Source organism: Trachinotus anak, unplaced genomic scaffold (genome assembly GCF_046630095.1).
Source record: "Trachinotus anak isolate AG129_WGS33_773 ecotype Australia unplaced genomic scaffold, CSIRO_AGI_Tana_v1 ptg000001l, whole genome shotgun sequence".
In the NCBI taxonomy this organism is placed as follows: Eukaryota; Metazoa; Chordata; class Actinopteri; order Carangiformes; family Carangidae; genus Trachinotus; species Trachinotus anak.
This window is the reverse complement of record NW_027273852.1, coordinates 5,471,564-5,488,230: the sequence shown is the minus strand read 5'-3', so window position 1 is coordinate 5,488,230 and position 16,667 is coordinate 5,471,564.

Genomic DNA, 16,667 nt, shown 5'->3' with positions numbered 1-16,667 from the left:
AGGCTCAGGATGGACTCTCTCATGGACTTGATGTCTGTGCTGCTCAGAGGACAGTTCATTATTCGTCATATTAGTCAGGATGTCATGATTGGACTAATTAAAGCTTGTAATGATCAAAATGAGAATCAAAAAACAATGGTCTTTACAACTGCTTAACACTCACAGTAGTGAATAGAAAAGTGTGACAATGAAAATATGGGAAAACCAAAAAGTGATGTGCGAGGTAGAATCCCAGTATGGGCATAAGTGCAAAATGGAAACACGCAATGTAGTAGAAAGTAGTAGAAACATTAATAGTAATTTAACAGTAAACAGTAAATTTAACAGTAGTTTATCACCAGAGTACTGATGGAGATGTGCAGAAAGAGGAAGTATTGTATCTGGATGGCCACAGGAATGAATGAAGGACCTCCTGTGGTGCAGCACTTAGTCATTCTGAGTCTCTGGCTGGATGTGCTCCTCAGGCCAACCAGAGCGCTGTGTAGAGGGTGGGAGATGTTGTCCATGATGGAGAGGAGTTCTGACAACATCCTCCTCTCTGCGACTACATGCAGAGGGTCCAGCTCCACCCCCAGGACTGAGCAGGCCTTCTGAATCAGTTTGTTGAGTCTCTTGGTGTTGGCCGCCCTCAGGCTACTGCCCCAGTGGACCACAGCGTAATAAGTGAAAATAGCTGCATTTATGTCTTTAAAGCACTAAGCTCCATGTCTCATGCAGCTCATAACTGAAGCTTATGTCAAATTCTGATAGATTAGTACAAGCCATAATATTTGTTGTATATCTTTCTCTGACATATGGACACAATGAGACAGTAATCAGGGAACTGGGGGATTTGAGTGATCAAGGTCGTATTATAAATATTTGATGTTATAAACTGGGAGGCTCTGTTGAGATGTGACTTATTATTAAACAGAACTTAATGTGTCATGAACAACTTTTTCAAATTGACCCACAGTGTGGACATTTATTACAATAAATCCCACTTACAAACATCTGGCTTTCCGTCCACCTCACCTGCACATCTGTCTTAACATCTGTCTTTACATCACATTGAGAGCATTAAGAGCATTAAATAGCAGATGGACAATGTCCAAGTACTACATTGCTACACAGACCCTGAAGTCCAGAAAGATTATATTTTTTATCTTGTGCATTTTAATCAACAACACAACAAGCTCATGAAGCTTATTGTCTCACTTTTCTGATAAACCTACCTCGAACTTCAGCACCTCTAATCTACTGGTGTCTCTCTGAGGATATGTTCTAAAAGGCTGCACATGATCCCACTGTGGTTTGAACAGGTTTGAACCTATAGACCTGATGCCCTGACAGTACTGGATATATTTCAATGTATTGTCAACATTGAAAACATGCGGACTCCACATGTTCAGATTGACTACACTGATGTCAGACGTTGCTTCATGCATCCACTCTACTACTATGAAGCCCCCTTAGCTGCATTTGTTTGTTTAGAAAGTTAGGGGTGAATTAACCAATGACATTTTGATTTATAGTGGGTGGGACCAAAAATAATTGCCAGAAGGCTCAAGAATAGATCTTCAGTTTAAGCTAGCAGTCCAGTCTATAAGACAGACAGTAGTCACAGCTGAGATGGCAAAGTGACAGGACAGTCTGCTGTTGACTTCATATAACAATATTCACAACCCTTTTGATTCTTTTTATCAGTGGACCCTTTCCAACTAAAGGAATATAAATGATTAAGGAAAAGACAGACAATTGGACTTCATGATCACTTCAAAGTTAGGGAGTCGCCACCATCTTGCTATCTTGCTGGTTTAGGATTCTGGTAAATTGGAATTAATTATACTTATGTACTCATGGTTTCTGTAAAATGAACTGAATGGTTGAATTGGGGAAACTCGGTCTAAGCTAACAATGTGTAGTATGCCAATATTATATATAAATTTTATATATAAGTTTAAGCATTTAAATCATTATGCTTTGCAGGAGCTTTAAACTGTGTCTGGTGTGTTGGAGCATCTGTGTGAGATGCTGCAGCTGACCCACTTATTTTTTGACCCCCCCAGTTTAAACTTTACGTAGGAAAAATAAACAATAAAATTATTGGCAGAGATACTCAATGTACGTTTTTTGAATAATTCATATTTTTTAGTCCTTCACTCATGGTACAAGATACTCATGAAATTGAACTCAGTAGAATGTCAAATTTAAAACGTCATAAATCACATCATATATCATAAAAAAAAAATTAATTCTGTACGTGATTTGTAAACCAAAAATGTGAGCCCTCAAAGCAAACGACTAATTTCCATTCTCTGATCATTTTGCTGCTGAACCAGAGCTTAATTTGACTATTTAACTTTATGTCCTCATAGCCGCCTACAATATTTTGAACCAAATATCAAATGATAATTGTGTAGAACATTTATAGTAGGTGGCTCTACATTCTGCTAAACCTGAAGGACAACAGCTGAGGGATGTGTTTTGCTTTTCCTTTCTCTTGGCTTGCATTCAACGTGATTAATAGAGGGTGGGGAATAACATAACTGCAGAGACTTAGAGTGAAGGTCATACTTCGGAGAGGACAATACACAAACCAGAGAATCATAGAACAAATTTCTCGCCTCTGCTACCCTCGAAATATATTCATGACTTTGAACCCAGAAAAATGCAACAAATGAATCAGACATCTCTCTTTCTGCATGTGTCACTACAGAGCTACTATTAGAAGAAGCAGAGCTGTCATCTTGTCTTAAAGAAAAGTGCCTCTCAGACATTTGATAAGGCAGCCGAGCCAACATGACTGAGCAGTGCTGCGAAGCCCAGAGAATCGCTGCAGAAAATCAAAACGCTGGAAAAATGTTAAACAACTCATCAAGGTGCATTTGAATGGCAGGTGAGGAGCGGTACATCGTGTATATGCCTCCTTGTTAGAAAAAGTATCTGACACAATGAGGAGAATGAGGTTCTGTCTCCTCAGCTCTTTGTAGCATGAGGACACATACAATACAGTGTGTCTGCGCTTTAATTGACTGTCGACTGAGCTCAGCCAGGCAGAAAACCGAAAGAGAGAGCAACCTGAAATGACAAAATGATCATTCTCATTTATGTCTTGGTAATTGATGCTCATATACTTTGAGACAGATTATGCTTTTTAACAATGACTATAATCCACAAAGCATTATAAACACACTTAATAGGTCCTTATTCAACCATTAAGTGGCTGCTTTCCCTCTATAAATTCCTTATGGGGAGATTTAATGAACTCATGGCACGCGCACTCATAAACTAGGAAGTGGCTAATAAGCATTCATTTATGTAATTACTGCCAAATGACTGAGAAGACATTATTATTCATAGCAATATTCAAGAGAGACCTGGTTGTACACAGTCACTTACCTGCATTAACAGTCCTGAGCCAGTCACTCCTCTGCAAATCTATGGCCTCGTTACTTGTGTCAAAACTAATGTTACTGTTCCTAACTGTATTTTCCAAAGGGGCAGTAACTCATTACCCAAACTCATCACATTAGTTTTCTATTTGTATCTCATGTGTTGCTGCCTCCTCCGATCTCTTCTAAAGGGCAGTTTCTTCTTCTACAATTTCTTATACAAAAATCAAACATCAGCTTTTTCTTTTTTAGAGGAGCGAATCAAAATGGAGATATTTCCACCAACATTAAGTCCCCTTTTTGACCATTTCTCAACCTAGTCAGTCTAAAAGAGTTATGACCCAGGAGTGAAACAAATCAAAGAGTCTACAGCCGAGCTAGGAGCTCTGTGAGGCAGTACCTAGGAACAGCAGTGTTGGTGTTTGAATGACTGTTTTAGTGTAGTGTGTTAGGTTGCTAATATTTTGCTAATAAGCACTAAACAGTATGCTAAACACTAAAAAGTACAACCAAGGTTGCCGGGAATGTGGTTAGTTTTGCAAGTCTTTAGTAATAAACCTCAGTATTTGATAAATTTAAATTTTGACCTGATGATTGCACTACATGAAAAGTCAGGGGATCACCAAAGTTATTACCATTCATCCAGTGGTTGGTCCAGACTGAATAGCCTGGCAACTATTAAATGGATTGCCTTGAAATTTGGAACAAAGTTGTGGACCAGTTGACAGACCATAGACATTACCATCCCAAGAACCACTCCGCTAATGTGTCTCAAAAGTGAAAGCATATTTTTTGTTGGTAGATATAATCTCATTTCAGAAATAAAATTAGGTTTGTTACTGAAAGGTGCAGCAATATTATCTCCATGTGCTACAGAGTCATTTGTCTCCACACACTGCCTCCAAAACAGATGAGAGCTCAGTGTGTTGCCAGAAGGCACCTTGCTGGTGGCTGTTGCAAGCAGGATTAGTATAACTCATTCATTCATTAACTTAGTGCATTTTCAAGGATTCAGACCAATGACCCTTTAATTACAAGTGCACCTCCAACACTTTCATTAGTTTTGCTAATCATTTTTTCAATGTCTTAGTTTTAATTTCCTGATCTGAGGTCAGTGTGCTTAACAGATGTGACCAAGAGATGACTAATAGATGCACTGATTACTTTTCTCAGGGACTGGAAGGAAAACAGAAAGACCTTTGCTTCGACCTTCTAACAACAGTAAACTTAGAGGAACAGGATGGGAAATTTACAACACATTAGAATGCAAAACCTGTGCAGTACATGTGCAAAACCATTCACAAAAGAACATAATAGACGTATATTTTATTCAAATTGTCGTCTGTCTATTCTGATGAATAAACAGTCTAAAGCAGGTGTGATGGTATAAGCAGGTAAGAAGCCTCAATATGCTGTGTTTTACAGAAAGAGATGGACAAGTGATAAAAGATCCAAAACAAATGAGAATTTCATTTCCTCTGGAGTGTGAGAGAGGTCTGTCTGCCTGCAGGTCCTGCTATTAGCAGTCTCCAAGTGTGAGATTAAGAGAGCCATTAATCTTCCAAGCTGCAGTGGCTTATGGGAAGGGCCTCACAGCTCAGGGCTAAGTGATACATGGACCTTGTCTAGACAAGATGATGACATGATGGAGGGATGGATGGGTGGACGAAAGGGGACATACATGTGCAAGCTCAGCTCACCTGGAAACGCTGTGTATGGAAAAAGTTAGCAAATCTGAAAACACTGAGATCACTGCAGACACAGTTAAGCTTGTGCTGTTACTTCATAAAACATCTACAAAGAAGTGAAGAAAATGGCTAAGATCAACCTCCAAATCCACTCATCAACAAGAAACTTCTTACAATGTAAATATAGCTTTTTGTTGTTGCATGCAAATACGTTTCGGAGGAGTTAGAATAAAAATGCAATAACCGATCTGAGTACAGTGATGCTTCCTCCAAAAAAACAGTTTTTTCCTGTGTCTACTACCAGTCACCTGCTGCTTGTTACAGACGCAGAGCGATGAAAAAAGACACAGAGGTCACACTCTTCCACAAAATCTGGAACAGATGTCTGTACCACATCCAGTTCACGGAAACATTTATCACCTCACAGGACAGAGAGCTCACTTTGCACAGTTTTTCATTCTGTGAAGTCCTGGTTTATTTGCTATGCATTTCAGTTAATCTATTTCTAATTATGGACCATTCTGTGCTGTCTAATTGTGCGGCCAGATTGATTTAGTTTGGACCAATTTTAGCAGTCGGGAGAGAGGCCAGTAGAAATGCAGATGGTGAGCTTTACTCTGTATTTCAAATGAAATACCATTTGTCAGCATCAGTGGTATTTTGGGATTTGTATCACATAGACATTTAAAATATATTGCAGATTCTCTAAACTACCTTTGGCTAAGTCAAACTATATTTCTCTTTAATGAATATAAATATACCCTGCCATTTGCTATTAGCACCACTTAGTACCACAGCAGGGTAATTACTCAGATATGACATGACTTTGTAACACTGCAGTGCTTCTGTTCTGCATCCATCTTGTAGCTTTATTCAAAGCACCTGCTCGCTGTCTGCGAACGGACTAAGGAGATGATCGTCTTTTGGTGTTTGCTATTGTTCCACAAAGATGATGCAGAAACACGGCCAATATATTTGTAGTGTTTTTGACTTTGTTGAAAAATATGAATTGTTCAGCATAACATCTATAAATCTATGATATATCCAGTAGCCTGTTGTTTCCTTGCTTTAGGAAACATCTTTACGCTCAACACTCCAAAACTTGTTTCAGATAACAATAAGGCCGATCAAACACTGGTTGGATCCCAGCTGTGAACCAGCAAAACCATTACTATAATACGCTCCATCGCATCATCAATCATCTTGATTCATTTTATGTAGACATGCTACGTATGATTGTCTCTGGTCACTTCACAAATCAATCAGTGTGGTTAAACATTAAAACCCCACACACGGCCAGTAGAGCTTGGTCAAAGCTTCAGTATTACCTTCTGTAACCTCTGAATTAGACCGGACTGATTGTTTGGCTTTAATTACATTGTTTCCATCCTCACAAGAAAAAAAAAAATGAAACAAACTCACTACCTCTAATTTTTGATTTGAACATACATTTGATGCTGAAAAAGGGGGAAAAAAATCAATTATTTGTAGCATCAGCGAGAAAAATACTGGTGCTGGCCTTCAGTGACCCATAGCATTTCAACCCAAACACAGGGGGAGAAAAGAAAAAGAAAAACACACACACACCTTCTGTCTCACACAAAGTAAACAAACCCAGTGACCTGAATAACAGCACAGCAAATTTGTTTTTTAAAAAAACCTGGCAAAGCACCACAAATTAGTTTCACAGATCTGATCAAGCCATATTTCCAGTCATTTATTCACTCACCACCTTGATTTGCCCAGGAATGCGTGATAGTCTTCCTTCTTCCACTGAGCGACCACCGTGTAAAACCAATTATTCTGGTGGACAATTGGTATCACTGCCTTCCTTCTCCCGTTTCCAGAAATCGGATTATACGATGCAAAATATTATTTAGTGGTTGGTGTGCTGGTGAAGGTATCATATCTGTCACAGTCAGTGTGTTCAGGAATTTACGGTATGAGGCCTGCGAAGGTGAGTGGTGACATATTGCTCAGCTTTTGTGCCTCTGTGTGTGTGTGTGTGTGGGCGTGTGTGTGTGGCCATCCCTTACTATCACTTACAACACATACACACACACACACACACACACACACACACACTTACATACACATTCAGGCACTCACAGAGATGTGCTGTTGGAGAGGATGGGATTTACTGTCTAAAAATGGCCAAAGAGGAGGAGGAGGAGGAGGAGGTGAGGAAAAGAAGGCAGGGTACGTGAGATGGTACGTGGAAATGTAGAGAGAAAAGAGGGGGGAGATATTTCTCTCAGAGCTGACATGGAAAGAAATAGGAGGAGAGGAGGGCAAGTCATGAGGGAGAGAGAAATTAGGGTTAGAAAAAGAAACAAAATCAGAAACCAAAATAAAAAAAGAAAGATAAATGGCTGACACAAAATCATGAAATGCGAGAAAGCCAGTGAAATAGAAAATAAGCTGTCACATTCTAAGTAAGATTTATATATTTGTAGGACAACAACGATGAACCAATAACTCAGATCATTTATTTAAGCCCAAGTAAAAGGGACTGTCCATTTTTCTTGTTGTGTTAGGGGCTCTGCAAGTGCACACACATGCATGTACGCACACAGCACGCACACAAGATCTAGCCCCTCTGAAAAGCGGATGGCACAACAATCTCCAGGGCACAATGCTTCACTCCACCCACTCATCTCTGCTGAGAGGATAGAGAGAAGAAGGAAGAAGGAGGGGAAAATAGAGAGGAGGAAGGCAGAGAGCTAAAAAAAAAAAAAAAAGAAAGAGAGGAGTTAGCAAGGACATGCAGAGAAATGTGGAAAGGAAAGGAAAGGAAAGGAAAGGAGGAAGATGAAGGAAAGGAAAGTAGAGAGGAGAGGAAGGGGGTGGGGGGATGACACAGCGGAGAGAACAGAAAAAGGAGTGTATGTTTGCGTCACATCTGCAGTGGAGGAGCACTGCCTGACAGCCATCAGACACCTACTGAATGACAATCTCCTCTCCTCTCTCAGGTGGCTGATTTTCCCACCTTCCCTTCTCTTTCCTGTCTGGGAAGAAAACACTTACCCTTCCTTGCCCTACAATGTCCTTGAAACCCATGATGCGCTACACTTACAGTGTTTACAGTGACCTCACCCCTGGCAATCCGTCTTTTCCGAGATGATATGAGCTCCTGAGGCATGTATACCAAGCCAATACCACGTCATTCATGGTCGATAAACTATTACAGTTGAATCAATGCTCAGTGTGAAACATGAATTGAGTACAGTCGAGGTCCACGTGGTGTAATTCACACTCGTCAGTTGCCACAGGAAGCAAAAACAAAAAAAAAGGAATGGGTAACAGGGCATGACCTTGTTACTGAGTCTCCTAACAGCCTGTAATTTCAGTCTTTTAATTGTTATTGGTGGGTTAATGGGCATTAAAGGTGTCATTAAAGCAACAGTGTGAAATTTTGGAAAATAGGTTTGTTTGACGTCAGTCCCACTGTCTGATGAGGAGATTAAGGTCAGTTAAATCTCTAGGATGTGTTTGGCCATAGGTAGACTGAGAAGCAGGGGGATACAGTTACAAAAAGAGGCCGTAGTCCTTACTGATACCTGATATCCTGTTTCAGTAAACTGCACAAATCTGTCTAAAGTGTCTAAAACTGAACTGACATGGTTGATATGCGTCAGATCTCCAATCAGGAAGAACGAATGTTTTGTGACAATTTTGTTCAGCGAGGTGCATTAGCAGAGCTGATAGTCCAAGTTTATCCAGTCTTTCTTCCAGGACAGTGTTGGCAACAGGTAAGCAGTTAGCAAAGGTAAACAAGTCTAAAACCGAGGCAGGCAGGTAAACAAAGAGCAGAATAGAAGAGACAGACAGAGCTAATGCTGGAGCAAGGTTTCCCCTCAGCTACACAATATCATTCTGCAAAAAAATAGATATACCTTTTAAATGCTCTTTTTGGTTTTTTTTGGTAGCAATTACCGTGAACTTGGAGCACTCTGTGCTGCTGTGTTTTTCCACATCGCATCAACAACAATATACTGATTTGAAATAAACTAGGTCATAGCTGAGGTGAGGTAACCAGTCCGTCACCTTTCAGCATTCACTTGTAAATTCAACACTGAACTTGTTGCTGAGAGGTCTATTTAGATTCTAATTTGAATTAGTAAGTAACCACAATACAATACTGTGCAAGACAAGGAAAATGTCTGTTTCGTGTCTTCTTCACTTTTCTCTTCTCTCTCTTTTCTCAGTCACTCTCCCCTTTTCTCTCTCTGTCATTTTCCTGTATCCATACCTATCAGTGTGTTCGGAGGATACGTTGAGAGATCCTGCCTGAACCAGAACTTACATGATTTTTGATCATACTCACAGCTGGCCAGCCCTGCGTGAAATTGTCAGCTATAGGCTTTTTTTACACAAGAGAATAGACGGTGAGTGAGGAACAGCAAGACGAGCAGAGAAGAAATGGCAGGAAATCTCAGCGCTGACAGAACAAATCCAACAATACACTAAGGTGGGGCTGTCTGACAAAATTTTCAGCTTCTCCTGTAGGTCCAGGTTGACTTCGCCCAAATGGTACAGTCCACCAAAAACACCAGATCTAAATTTCTCTGGAGATCATTGATATCGAGGAAGTCTTTGTGCTTCTTCTAAAAACAGGCTGACTGCATTCAAAGGTCAAGTGGTGAGAGCTGTGGTGAGATTATTGAACTTGTTGGCTAATATCAGCTTTTTGGACAGCAGGGGCTCTGAAAAGTTCTCCCCAGCTTTACAAAGGCCTTAGAGGGCGACTAACAGAGCCAACCATTGGTGGTTCTCTGTCCATGTATACTTCTGCTATACTGTTGTTATTGTAACCATGACGACCAAGGTCCGGTAAACCTGCTGAGACACTCCTATGGGTCGTATCATAGGGTTGAACGACCTATATGGTTGTTCAGGATGGAAGACTTGTTGGGTATTTCACTTCATCCTCTCAGAAGAGTTTTGACATTGACACCCGCTTCAACAGAAAGGGGGGAGGTGGGGTTCTTGCGTAATTTGCAGAGTCCCCACGCAACTCGCCTCATGAGCATACAGGTCTGTCTGGCTCTGAAAAACATGTAGGTGTTGCTAAAAGGAACTGATAAGCTCAGGACATACAATTCCTATGATTCAGAAAACTTGGAACCGGTTCTCAACTGGATCCGGTTCTCAATTCCCATCGCTAATTACCAACAGTTTCTGCATGCTGACAACACATGCGACCTCTTTATTTCCATAACGTCATCTGTCTGGGCTGTCATGCAGGGAGTGCAGCCATGTTTATTAGAGACTCATCACTGTTAATTAACTAAAGCAGATGACGACGTGCTGCTCTGAGGTGGGTCTGACACTTCTTAGCAAACTGCTGGACAGGAATCAATGTTTAAGAGCCTGCTTGATTTAAAGCTCGCTAAATGAAATCCATTAAAACAATTCTGCTCCTGCTTGTCTGTGATGGATTTGTGACAGAACAGTTTCTCTCTTGTAAATTATTGCCTTAATGTTATTTATCAGAACAAAAGCAACACTTTCCACCTTACATATTGGTTTCAACATTTCACAAAAAACATGATGAAAATTTCAGGGTTCATTGATCTGTGTGCCCTGTCACAGTGGGTGCAGCAGAGAAAATAAACTGCTGTGTTGTCGTCTTTGAAACTAAAGCTGGAATGAGAAATGTCACACCACAAGAGAAAAAACTCACCTCTGAGGTTTCTTACACTCACAAGGTGTCACCTATGAAACTTTTTATTGTGCGACCAAAGTTGCAGATGAGTTAAGACTTTACACGGGAGACTTTAGTGATTATACACCATCCTGAAATTAATTAAGAACCTGTGAAGACAGCAGATGACTATTTTCCCCTGGTGGTACAGTATCTAGATGCTGACAGTGGCGAGAGGACATCAGAAACTTCCTGCAGGTGACCAGTGAAACTGTGAAGAGTTCTCATTAGTACACACATTCACACAACTGAAACACTTTATTGTACTTTCTGTAGTTTTTGCTTTTGGTCAGTCCAACGTTCATTTAAGTTTAGTACCTCCTGTTGGATAAAATAAAATTTAGCACAGACATTCATGTTCCTCACATGATGATCTAACTAACTAATGACTGGTAATCCTCTATCATCATCATCAGCTCAACATTTCACTTTTCCCAGCACAGCCGTACTTCCTGTTCTCAGAGCTCACTACCTATGGTAACATGCTAATGAAGACGCTCAACATTACTCCTGCCAACCATAACATTAACATTGCCACTGTGTGTTACCATGCTGACATTAGTATTTAGCTCAAAGCACTGCTGTGCCTACTTCAACAAGTCCTCCAAATTAAAAACCAAATTCATTTTGTCTTCCAAAACCATTACAAATTACTGCCGGCAAATAAATCACTTTTATACTGTGACAACATAATGGTTATGGTTTGATTGGTTCTACACACTTGGTTAAGGTCACTTGAATGTAAATATATGTCACTTTGGGACACTTGCTGAAACAACTGATGCTGTCATTCTTCTTGCTCTGTGCAGCCTTGGTTATATAAAATGTTGTTAGTCCATGAATAAAGACAAAATTGTTTTTACCTGTTTTGAATGCACACACTCAGAGGGGTGGCAATAAATTGCTCATCATAGAGGGGGGAGAGATGCAAGTAATTATTGAAATGGGGATAACAGCACACACTACCAGGCAGTCTCTCCTTAAAGGGATTATTCATAATCCATGCATGCCTACATGTGTAGGAGAATCATGATGTGTAATGTCAAGACTCTCTTTCGAGACAGGCTTGCCAATGATAAACAACACAACATTTGCATGTGGCTGAATCTGAGCACCCAGAATGCTCCTGTATACCTCTGCTTTCATCCTGTTGCTTCCATCAGTCATGAAATCATCAGTAAACACCAGCGTGCCAGTTCCACTGGCAGCCATACAGCTCGAACCATATCAGAACACCACCATGTTTGACGGATGAGGTGCTATCTTTGGGTCATGAGCTGTTCCTGTTTTTCTCCACACTTTCCAATTTCCATCATTTTCATAAGGGTAGATTTTTGTTTATTCAGTCCAGAGAACTTGCAGAATTCTGCCACTTACTTTTTTGTATGTTCTGGAAACTGCAGTCTGGCGTTTCTCCTTTGGTGGCTTAACCAGGGGTTTGCATCTCGTGGTGAATCCTCCGAAGTAATGGTCATGAAGTGTTATCATGAACGTTGATGAGGGAACAGGGTCTAATTCTACATCCCGGAGAGCATTCTTGGCTTGACATATAGTGGTTTCTCTTCACCATGCAACTGATTTTCTTTCATCCACAGGACTTGACGTGGCCCTTGTTCTATCGGCTTGTTTGTTAGAATATAACAGTTTTTTTTGTAAACCTAAACTACTTTGGATCTATCTCTGATAGATTTTTGCTTTATTTTGAGTCTTCTTATTACCCTCTTCACTCCACCTGAATCTAAATGGCAACTCTTAGCTCTCAATCAGCTCTGAGCCATGTGTGAGCTCTTTTGTACGTGAGCTAATGTTGAAACGACACACAGCTGCCTGAGAAACATTCAGTACCCAACTTGTGAACCCTTGCGATTCTGGCACTATGTGTTTCAAAGGCCGCACCTCCAAAACAGGTCTTTAAACCCTCTCAAATTAAAGCTGAGACTTGGCACTTTAGTTTAGAATTAATTATCTTATTTCAAATTGAATGAGCTAAAGAACAGAGCCTGAAGAACAACAAATGTAACTGTCCAGATGCGGACAACTAAACAAAATTACACTCTGAGTGTGTGGAAGTGTGTGCTTCGGGGGCTTAAAGGCACCATACAATTCTTTGACTTTCATTCCTCTCCGCCTCCCTGTTCTCTTATGTAGGACTTTCAGAAGAGCTGGAGATTATAGAGAGATTGAGGAGATTAAGAGGAAGGAGGGAGGATCAGGAGGAGAAGGAGTCTAGGAGATGGGAGATCATGGGTAGGGGGGAATGGATGAGAGAGAGGAGAAAACTGTGGATGAAATGAGCAGTGGGAGGAGAGCCGTCCATTAAGCAACCATTTGGTTTAGGCGGGGAGTGCTGTGGTGTCCTTGGGCCTCAGGTCAATAAAGCCATTACATTATGGTGACACACAAGTACACACAAACACTGTCAAGGCTGTCTAGAGACCTGACAGTGTGTGTGTGTGTGTGTGGGTGTGTGTGTGCAGTGTATGGGAGACAAATGAGTGACACTGCATGAACAAGCAGTCTGCTAGAGAGACAATTTGTCATCATGTGAACACGGGCTCTACCTCTGACAGGGACACACACACCCTCAGGGCTTCAGTTTCCAATGTGCTCACATCAATGCATATATGCTTTTAAAGAAACAGTCTTCCATTTTTCATGTTCAGCTCTGTAAGTCTATGATAAGGATAACATTCGATTAGCTGTCTCAGTGCTTTTCTGTCTTTGCTGTGTCATCGTCAGACACTCAACCATGCCTAGGAAAGTGTTTCGACTGTGACATGAGTGAAACGAGGTGAAGTTCAATTAGTATGGAAAATTATATATTTTGTTGAATTTTAAGTCAAATAATTTTCAAGGTTCGAATGAAAGGAGGAATTTAAAAACTCCATGTTAGACAAGCTGCTAAATATTGTCATTAGACACAAATTTCCTGTTAAAATAATAAAACTTTTCAATTACTTTAGCTGTTAATTTTGCCCACCACACAAATCTAGATGACATGACATTAGCTGGTAATTTGGTGGTCAAAGGTCAAGTGAGAAGATAAGATGATAAATTCTACAATCATGGTATAACCAGTGACATCATTGATGACAGTCGCACAAATGACGCTGAACTCTTTCGGTGTAAGACACTGACAGAACCGACAAAAACTTCAAAATCTTTTTTGGATGTTATGATGTTCCACCGTCCAACTGGGTTTAATACACATTTAAGTATTCACAAAGGATTTTATCTCATAACTAAGGGGGCTTCTCGTTACCTTAAAATGTATCCCCGTTTTCATTCACTTGCATCCTATCCTCATGTCTCCATCCCTACCACAAAAGAGATGCAACGTCTTTTTCTTTGACCTGTCATCTGTAGCAGTGTCAGTTTCTGTGGACGACAGCACAGCTGCGTAACAGCTGGATCGGCTATCAGCCTGCAGGTGGTAAAAGCTTTTATGCTTTGGAGTTTGTCAATGCACAGATAAAATGATGCACCTCCAACATGAAAAACATGACTGTGAAATATCATATATAAACCGTTTGGCAGCTGCACATTCATTACAAACCAGTATTTTCTATTTATATTGTGAACAGATCCATCAAACCACAGTTTGTAAAGTCACTGCTGAGACTGAGCAGATATATATGATATATATATATCAGTCACATTTTTCTTGCTACAACCATTCCTACCATTTTTCTAAGTACTACTTCTACCACTGCATTTAGGGAATAAAAATTAGCCACACTACCAACCGGGGACTGAAAAAAGGGTGACTCAAGGTACCAGTTAAGTCTAATTTCCTGCCAGACAGAGATAAACTCTGTAATATAGGGAAGACATGCTCAGCAGAGATGTTCAAGCAGACAAAGTCTTGCATCTGAATCTCTGTTAAGTGGTCTCTTATGGTCTGCATGTCCTTCTTACAGCCGTTTCACATTGAAAGCCTCTTAGTGCTTTGTAGTTGGGAAGTTTTTAATGTGAACCAGTGTCTAAGGAAATATCCATTTTACATTAGCACTGACACAGCAATGCTTGAATCTTTTCTCTGGAAATAATGATGTGCAGTTTTTTCTTTCATGTTCTTATCAGCAAAATACATTTTGGGGGAAACAATTTAACACTGAACAGATTTTCATATGACAGCTCATTTCTCTTCAATGTAGCAGACAACACAACTAAAATATGGCTAAGGTTAAACAGTCAAAACCATTTTGTTAAGGTTAAAGACAAAAATGTGTATCTCCTGTTGTCATGAAAATGTCTTTTACTGCTTGACTGGAAAAATGATGAACTGAATAGAAAAGAAAAGCATAAAAGTACATAAATATGTAGCTGAGAACCTGAACTGAAAAAGAGCATCAAGAGTTATTTCACCTGGTGACACCTGCAGAAATTGATACATGTAAAGGAGGTTTAAGGCCAACACACACAAACACTCTCAGAAACACTCTATTTATGCCACTAACTTCTGTTACTTCAGTTCTGTAGCTGTAGCTGCCCTGTGTGTGTGAGAATGTGTGTGCAGGCAAGTGCGCGTGTGTGTGCATAAATCTGTGAAGCCTTCATGCTGCCTCACTTCTTAGACCTATTTCTTTTTCTCTAGAGTTTTTCTGTCAGTCACTGATGCTCTGCAGCCATTGTGTGTGTGTGTGTGTGTGTGTGTGTGTGTGTGTGTGTGTGCCTGGCCAAGGAAACAGTACAGCTATGTGTACTATGTTTTAATGCATTTGATTTGCTTTTTTGCCTGTCAGTATTCTTGTGCTTTCCTCAACTATCTGTGATCTGTGTGTGCATATATTTCACTGTGGTGTGTGTGTGTGTGTGTGTGTGTGTGTGTGTCGGAGCGAGTGAACAAGGAAGCAGCACAGCTATGTGTATTACGTTGTTATGCATTTGACTTGCTTGCGTGTGCCTATCAATATTCTTGTGCTTTCTTCAATTATGTTTGATCTGTGTGGGCATGTGTTCCTGTGCATGTGTGTGTGTGTGTGTGCATGTGTGTGTGTGTGTGTGTGTGTGTCCGCCCCCCTGTGGTGCAGTAATGAGACATATTGGCTAGACAGAGCTTTGGGAAGGTCATGATAAATTGAGGCATTGAGGAAGAAGGGATGGTGTGACTTGTGTCACTGTGAACGCCTAACGACAAATCAGAATAAACCTGCTCTAAATTAGCAGGCGAATTTCATCTTCCAACAAACTGAGCAAGAGAGAAGGGACAAAGATGGAGAGCGCATAGGAAGAGATGCGGGCAAGAGAAGAGCCATTACACACAGCAAAAGATAACACAATTTAATCTGTCCTCTCTCAGTCATCAACACCTCTAGGATCTGTTCTTCCAGACTAGGAGGGTAGGTGGTGAAAGAGACCGGAATATTGTTAAGTTATTATCGGATAATGTAAACCTGATGTCACGAAACATGATGCAGCCGTCAGATGGATTTGAATGAGTAAACAAATGGCGTACTGGCTATTTTCCAGCCCCTGGAGATCAGCCCTTCTGGCCCACATCTTTCACTGACTGGAACAACAGCTTTCAGCCAGTCACATTCCTGCTCCTGCTGGCCTGCCATCTAAAAATGATGTTCATATACCAAAAATACCCTCATTAGACTGCATTAGTGATTATGTTTTGAAGGAAATCTAATGCTGCCTGGATGATATTTTTCTTAACATAACGAGGAAATGATTAAATTGAATAAATCTGCAAATCGTTTCCAAAGTATTTCTGCTTTCCACACAATATCTGCTCCTGGCAGCTAAAGAACTCATAATGCTTCACTTACAGCACTTGGTAAAGATTAGGGAAAGACTGTGGTTGATATTTGACTTTCAGTATTTAACCAAAACTGCAATCTGTCCCCAGTCTTACACAAATGAAGCTTGGCGAAACTGATAAAATTTTGT